Source organism: Rattus norvegicus, chromosome 8, assembly GCF_036323735.1.
Source record: "Rattus norvegicus strain BN/NHsdMcwi chromosome 8, GRCr8, whole genome shotgun sequence".
Taxonomy (NCBI): Eukaryota; Metazoa; Chordata; class Mammalia; order Rodentia; family Muridae; genus Rattus; species Rattus norvegicus.
In genome coordinates, this window is record NC_086026.1 from 73,652,762 (window position 1) to 73,660,206 (window position 7,445).

The window sequence follows — 7,445 nt, forward strand, 5'->3', positions numbered from 1 at the left end:
AATGCACGTTCAAGCTTCCTCTTTTTAAACCACTCGGACTTGAAGATAAGAGGTTTAAGGGACAGACAAGCATCTGCAGCTGCTGTTCCAGAGCCAGGTGTTAGGAACCTCAGGTAAGGAGGTTGCTGAAAGCTGAGGCCAGAGACTTAATTAACTTCCAGGCAGAGAGGAAGCCCGAAGGGGGACTTCTCAGTGCCAAATAGCTCCAACTCCAGACAACAAGGCATCCTGGTTGGGGAGGCCTAGCATTTTAGATGAAAGGTTGTTTATCTACAACAGGGCTGATGGCCTAACTAGAATGTTAAATCTAACGCCATTAGTTACTCTACTCTTCACTGTAACAAAATCCCAACAAGAACCACTTAAAGAAGGAAAGGGTTATTATGTCAGCTCATACCACAGCATCCACAGCTAGGAAGCACAAAGAGATGGAAATCGTTTTCAGCCCCCGTTCTCCTTTTCATTTAGTGATGGACCCCAGCCCATGGAACAGTGTCACCCATATTTAGTGTGGGTGTTCCCACTTGAATTAACCTTAGCTGGAGACTCCCCAGTCACACCCAGAGGCTTGTCTCCTACACAATCCTAGGTCTTGTTAAATCAATTGTACGAACCATGCCAACCAAGTACATTGGTGTCTCGCTGTGGGAGAAGGAAGACACAAATATAAGACGTAACAAGAGGAGGTTGGGGATTTGGCTCAGTGGTAGAGCGCTTGCCTAGCAAGCGCAAGGCCCTGTGTTCGGTCCCCAGCTCCGGGAAAAAAAAGAAAAGAAAAAAAAAGATGTAACAAGAGTGTCTATTCTAGTGGAATATGAGGGTATCTGTGAATTTAGCTTTTCTTTCCCTTTAAAATAGACCTTGTAGGGGTTGGGGATTTAGCTCAGTGGTAGAGCGCTTGCCTAGGAAGCGCAAGGCCCTGGGTTCGATCCCCAGCTCCGAAAAAAAAGAACAACAACATAAAATAGACCTTGTTTTTGAAAGTTACAACGTATTATACATAAATAGCAAAATGGTTACCATAATTGAGCAAATTAATGTATTTATCTTTCCACAGTTAGCTTTGAGAGTGTGACGATAGCAGCTAAAATCTACTTATTCGGCAAAAACTCTACATCCGATTTTTATCAACTTAGTCCTCATATTAGATATTAGAGATCTAGACTTAGCCGGATATGGTAGTAGACATCTGGAACCCCAACACTAAAGAGGCTGAAGGAGGAACCCACAAACCCAAAGGCAACAAAGAATATACTCGGATTCTGTATCAAAGAAACAAACGGTCCAGACTTGTTCGGCCTGCATATGTGTTCCTTTGTATCCTTTGACCAACGTCTCCCTGTTTCTTCCCTCTACCAGTTTTCAATATCCACGCCTTAAAATAAATATGTGCATATGTACATAGAGCCATTTTGTCCTTCATATGAGACAGATACCGCTGGAGAGATGGCTCAGTGGTTAGGAGCACTGACTGCTCTTCCAGAGGTCCTGAGTTCAATTCCCAGCAACCACATGGTGGCTCACAACCATCTGTAATGGGATCTGATACCCTCTTCTGGTGTTGTCTGAGGAGAGTGACAGTGTACTCACATGCATAAAATAAATACATCTTTTTAAAAAAGAGAGAGAGAGACAGATACCATTATTAGTGTCAGAGTAGAATCGAAAATGACAGAGTAGAATCGAAAATGACAGGAGTCTCACAGCATCAGAGAGGAAGAAGCAAACAGATCTCTGTGAGTTTGGGGCCAGCCATGTCTAGTCTACTAATTGAGTTCCAGCGCAGCCAGATCTACACAGGGACATCTTGTTTCTAACATTTTTTTTTATTTGAAATCAATTTTGTGGATATACTGCACGCCAGTATGAATGTGAGGCCAAAGGTCACCTCACTGTGCTCCTTAGGTACTGCCGCCATGTTTTGAGACTGGGTCTTAATTTTCTAAGCAGGCCAGTGAGAACCAGGGATTCACCCGTCTCACCCTCCCAAGCACTACCACATCCTTCTTTATTTGTTCATATTATTTTCTCTTTGTGTGTGTGTGTGTATGCATGTGCACATGGTTGCATGTGTGCTATATAGGGAGGGGATGAGACGCACATGTGTGTATGTATGGAACACAGAATACATCATCAGATGTCATTCCTGAAGGGTCGTCGACCTTGGATTTTGCTATTTTTATTTTACTTTTTTTTCTTTATTTTTTCCTTTCGGTTTGGTTTGCTGAGATGGGTCTTTCACTGAAACCTGGAGCTTGGCAATTAAGCTAGGTTGACTTGTGGGGAGTCCCAGACATAGTCCTGTTTCCATTGTTGAAATTACAATGCATGCTACCACACTTGTTGGTTTTTTTTTTTAATCTTTTTTCATAGAATATATTCTGGTCATGGTTTCCCCTCTCTCATCTCCTCCTAGATCTCCATTTCCCTTCCCCTTCTAGCTCCATGATTTCTTTCTCTCTCTCTCTCTTTAGAAAATAAACAGAAAAGATGAAAACAAAATGAAGAAGAAAAGAGCAAGAGAAACACCTACACATACACACACATAAAAACACAAATACAGACATCGTAATATACAAGCAAGAAAATAATAAGGTTAAAAAAAAACAAGCAACAACCAAAGAAAGAAAGAAAAAAAGAACAAATCAAAAAACAAAAATACCGTTGACTTTGTTTTGTGTTAGCCGTCTACGTCTGGGCATGAGACCTTCCCCTTAGGTGTGATTTGTACGTCCAGTGAGACTCCATTGGAGGAATTCATTTTTCCTTTGCAAGCAGATGTCAGTTGGAGAGAGCTCCTTGGTTAGAGATAGAGCTCACATCTACCTCTTCTTCCTCTCAGCCTGGGAGCCCAGCCGGCTTGAACCTGTGAGGCCCTGTCATGCTGCCTCTGAGCTTGTGTGTGTCAGTCCTATTGTGTTCAGAAGACACTGCTTCCTTGGTGTCCTCCGTCCCCTCTAGCTCTTACACTCTTTCTGTCTCCTAAAGTTCTGTGAGCCTTGAGAGGAGGGATGTGATGGAGACATCCCATTTAGGGCTGAATGTTCCAAGGTCTCTCACTCTCTGTACTCTCCCATTGTAGGTCTCTGTATTAGTTCCTCTCTACTGCAGGAGGACGCTTCTCTGGTGAAGGCTGAGTGGGACACTTACCTATGAGTATAGCTGGATGTTGTTAGTATTCATTAATTGCTAAGTTCCTTTAGCAAGTCAATAGTATTTGGTTTTCCTCTAGGTCCATGGCCTATCTACTCTCAAGTGCTTGGCCACCAAGCAGAGTCATGTCTGGCATTATTTCCCCTTTACTGAGCTTCACCTGCCTCTGCCTCTGGAGTGCTGGGATCAAAGGCATGTGCCACCACTGCTGGACATGCCTGGCATTTTTTTTAAAAAAAGATCTTATTTATTATGTATAAGTACACTGTAGCTATCTTCAGACACACCAGAAGAGGGCATCAGATCTCATTACAGATGGTCGTGAGTCACCATGAGGTTGCTGGGAATTGAACTCAGGACCTCTGGAAGAGCAGTCAGTGCTCTTAACCACTGAGCCATCTCTCCAGCCCCTATTTTTATTTTTATGTATGAGTATTTTTGTCTTCATGTATGTCTAGCAGACAAAGGTTCTCTGGAAGGGAGAACCTTTTTTTTTTTTCTTTTCTTTTCTTTTTTTAGGAGCTGGGGACCGAACCCAGGGGCAAGCGCTCTACCACTGAGCTAAATCCCCAACCCCTAAGGGCAGACTTCTTAACCACTGAGTCATCTCTCCAGCCCCCCATGTCTGCCTTTCAACAGCACTTAACATCTCTGGACCTCAGGGAGTTCACCCATAATGTAAGCAGTTTGCTACTATAGCAGATCCAGTGTCCTAAATGAAACCATGAAGGAACAGTGTCTAATGCACAGGAGCTACATAAATAGTGGTGTGGGTGGGGTTTCTTCATGTAAACATAATCTGCTGGGAGAAGAATCATTTTTAGAGACTCTCTGGGAAACAATTTAGTTCAAAAAATATTTGCCCAATTTGATGAAGTAATCCCTTTGCGGGGGGATTATGAAACTGTGTAAAAGAATGATCCACAAACAAACAGCTTCAATTGCTAAAACCTAGATATAAGCAGGAGAGAAACGATTGTATTCGTCTCTAGCACAGCCATATGATGAAATATGGGGCAAGAATGCTTCTTTGCCCAGGAATTTCCACCAGTAAAAATTAATACATTTTAGATCGTAAGTCAACAATCCATTTTATTTTTTTTCTTTTCTTTTCTCCCCTTTTCTTTTTTTTTTTTAAAGATTTATTCATTTATTATATGTAAGTACACTGTAGCTGTTTCAGATACACCAGAAGAGGGCATTGGATCTCTTTACAGATGGCTGTGAGCCACCATGTAGTTGCTGGGAATTGAACTCAGGACCTCTGGAAGAGTAGTCGGGTGCTCTTAACGACTGAGCCATCTCTCCAGCCCTCCCCCTTTCATTATTTATAATTCCCCCACAAAAGATTCATCTACCCAAGTTAATCTCTGGGCTGAGCATGTGGATCAGGGGTACTGAGCTTGTATAGGCACTTGTAAAGCCCTGGTTTGAGACCCAGCATCATAGAAAAACAAAACAACATACAGCGACAACAGATCGTGATGGGAAACACTGTTGTTGCTGGTTCTTATGTTAACTTGACATGGGCTAGAATTATTTTGAAAGCAACTTTAATTGAGAAAATGCCACTACCAGGTTGACCTTTGACAAGCTATGTGCATTTTCTGGATTGGCGTAAGTGGTGCCAGCCCTGGATGAGTGGTCCTGGATGGTGTAAGAAAACAGGGTGAGGGGCTGGAGAGATGGCTCAGAGGTTAAGAATACCGACTGCTCTTCCAGAGGTCCTGAGTTCAATCCCAGCAACCACATGGTGGCTCACAACCATCTGTAATGGGATCTGATCCCTCTTCTGGTATGCCTGAAGACATCTACAGTGTACTTATGTATAATAAATAAATATTAAAAAAAAAAAAGAAAGAAAACAGGGTGAGCAAGTCACAGGGAGCAAGCAAGCAAGCAAGCAAGCATACAAGCATGCCTCCATGGCCTTTGCTTCAGGTTCTACCTCCAGATCTAGCCTTGACTTCCCAGAATGATGAACATCACAGCAATAGAAGCACTAATAAGACAAACTCCTAGGGCTCCACCAAGGCTAGGTAAATAAGTTTGTACAACTCATTTGGGAGGTCTGCCTGACAGTATTTGGTAAGACTAAAATTGCACGTCTCCCCTGTCACACAGCTAATCAGTTTGATGCATTGTATACCTATAGAAACCAATGTTTATGTTCAGGCAAACATGTCCAAGCATGCTCGTAACAACACCATTTGTAATAGTTTCAGAGAAACAGTCCAAGTGTCCACCAATGGTAAGTAGGTAAATAGCGTATTCATTCACAGTCATCCACGCTGTAGGACATTGTGAAAATTGACCAGAACTCCTACCAAAAATATAAAGTAATCACAAACTTCCCACTGTGGAGAAAAACAGTTAACAGTGGAAAGATGATTCACTATTGTGCTGCTCGAGCACATGGGATTCCCAGAACTTTCATAGAAACCAAGTGTGGCCCCAGTGCTATTTGGGGAGAAGAGACAGGAAGACCACAGAACGTTGGGAGCTATCAGCCTAGCTCCAGGCTCAGTGACGGACTCTGGCTCAGGGGGTAAGGTGGTGTGTGATAGAACAGAGTACTCAGAGTCTTCCTCTGCTGTCCTTCTACGTGCACAGGGTTGCACACCCGCACACACACATGTATTCCTACATCACATACACATATACACTAACCTAATTAAACACTTTTACTTTTGTGTGCGTGCATGCCTCTGTGTGTGTGTGTGTGTGTGTGTGTGTGTGTGTGTGTGTGTGTGTGTGCGTGCATGCGCACGCAGGGCTGTGTATATGTGCTTGGGTGTGCACGTGTCATGGAATACTCATGAAGGTCAATGGACAACTTTCAGGAATCAGTTCTTTCCTTCCACCATATAGCTTCTAGGGACTGACCTCAAGTTATCAGCCTGGTGCCAAGCACATTTACCTGTTGAATCAACTCATCAGCCCTCTAAATTTTTTAACATATAATTTTTTATTGAATCTTTGGGACTTTCAGTTCATGAACCTCAATCCCACTTATCTCTGAGTCCTTCTACATCCCCCCTTCTCCTCCCCTCTTGTAACTTCTACCCCAAAATAAAATAATAAAAAAATAAAAATCAGAAACAAACAAACACACATAAACCTTCTCTCTGACTCCTCTGGGCACCAACCTGCTTCTCTATGAACTGCAGGCTTCTCTGCGGGTACCATTCAGCTCAGCTTGCTCCCTCATTCCTCCATCTTTCCCACCTCTCCATCACATACTAGGTTATCATAGTGACAGTGGAAGTTGCAGTGTGTCTCACAGTATGCCCTTTTGCCTAAACAGCTTTACTTGCAAATGTTCACTGCAATGAGTCACTGGTCTGGTTCGAGGCCTCCGGCTTCTGCTACATCACCATACTCGACTCTACCTGAAACTCTCAGACATCCCACTGTGGCCCCGAGTCATGGCGATCTTCCTGTTGTGGATCCACCGGCCCCTTCACAGACTCCAGCAGCTCATGGATGGGGAAGATTTCGGGGTGGGACAATTCAAAGCCCTGGATCTGGGGCCCGGGAGGCAACTGAGTTGATCAGTCTTCCAGCTCTCCCATGCCTGCATCGTCTGGGCCAGTTCTCCCACACCCACGCCTCCACGGCCCCCTACATTTAAAAAGTATATATTTATTTTCACTACTCTTTAAATTATGCTTATGTGTTGTTGTCATCTACATGTTGAGTACATGTACGTGAGTACTGTCCCCACAGAGGCCAGAGGTGTCAGGGACCTCTGGAGCTGGAGTTACAAGTGCTTTGTGAGCTACCTGGTGTGGGTGACAGGAAACAAACACAAGCCTTCTGGAAGAGCAGAAGAACTTTTTGCCCCAAAATTAAAAAAAAGAAAAAGAAAGAAAAAAGAAAAGAAAAATATAGACATAAATAGACATAATACTGACTATATGTATACACACATATATAATTTATATACATATATAATAACACATACATACATATATATGTGTATATATATATGTTAATTTTAATTCTCTGGCCTTGAACTTAAGAGCTTCATCTGCCTCTGCCTCCCTAGTGCTGGGATTAAAGGCGTGAGCCACCACTGCCCATTAGTTTTTATTTATATAAAGTTTGAAAACTGGCAAACCCCATCTAAAGTGACAGAAGTTGGAACAGTAGCTTTCCTGAAGAGCAACAGGAAGGGAAGCTGACAGGGTTTTTAGGGTGCTGTAGACCAGGCTGGCTTTGAACTTGCTATATAGGCCTCAGCTTCAAAGAGATCTGACTGCCCTTGCCTTCCAAGAGCTGCAATTAGG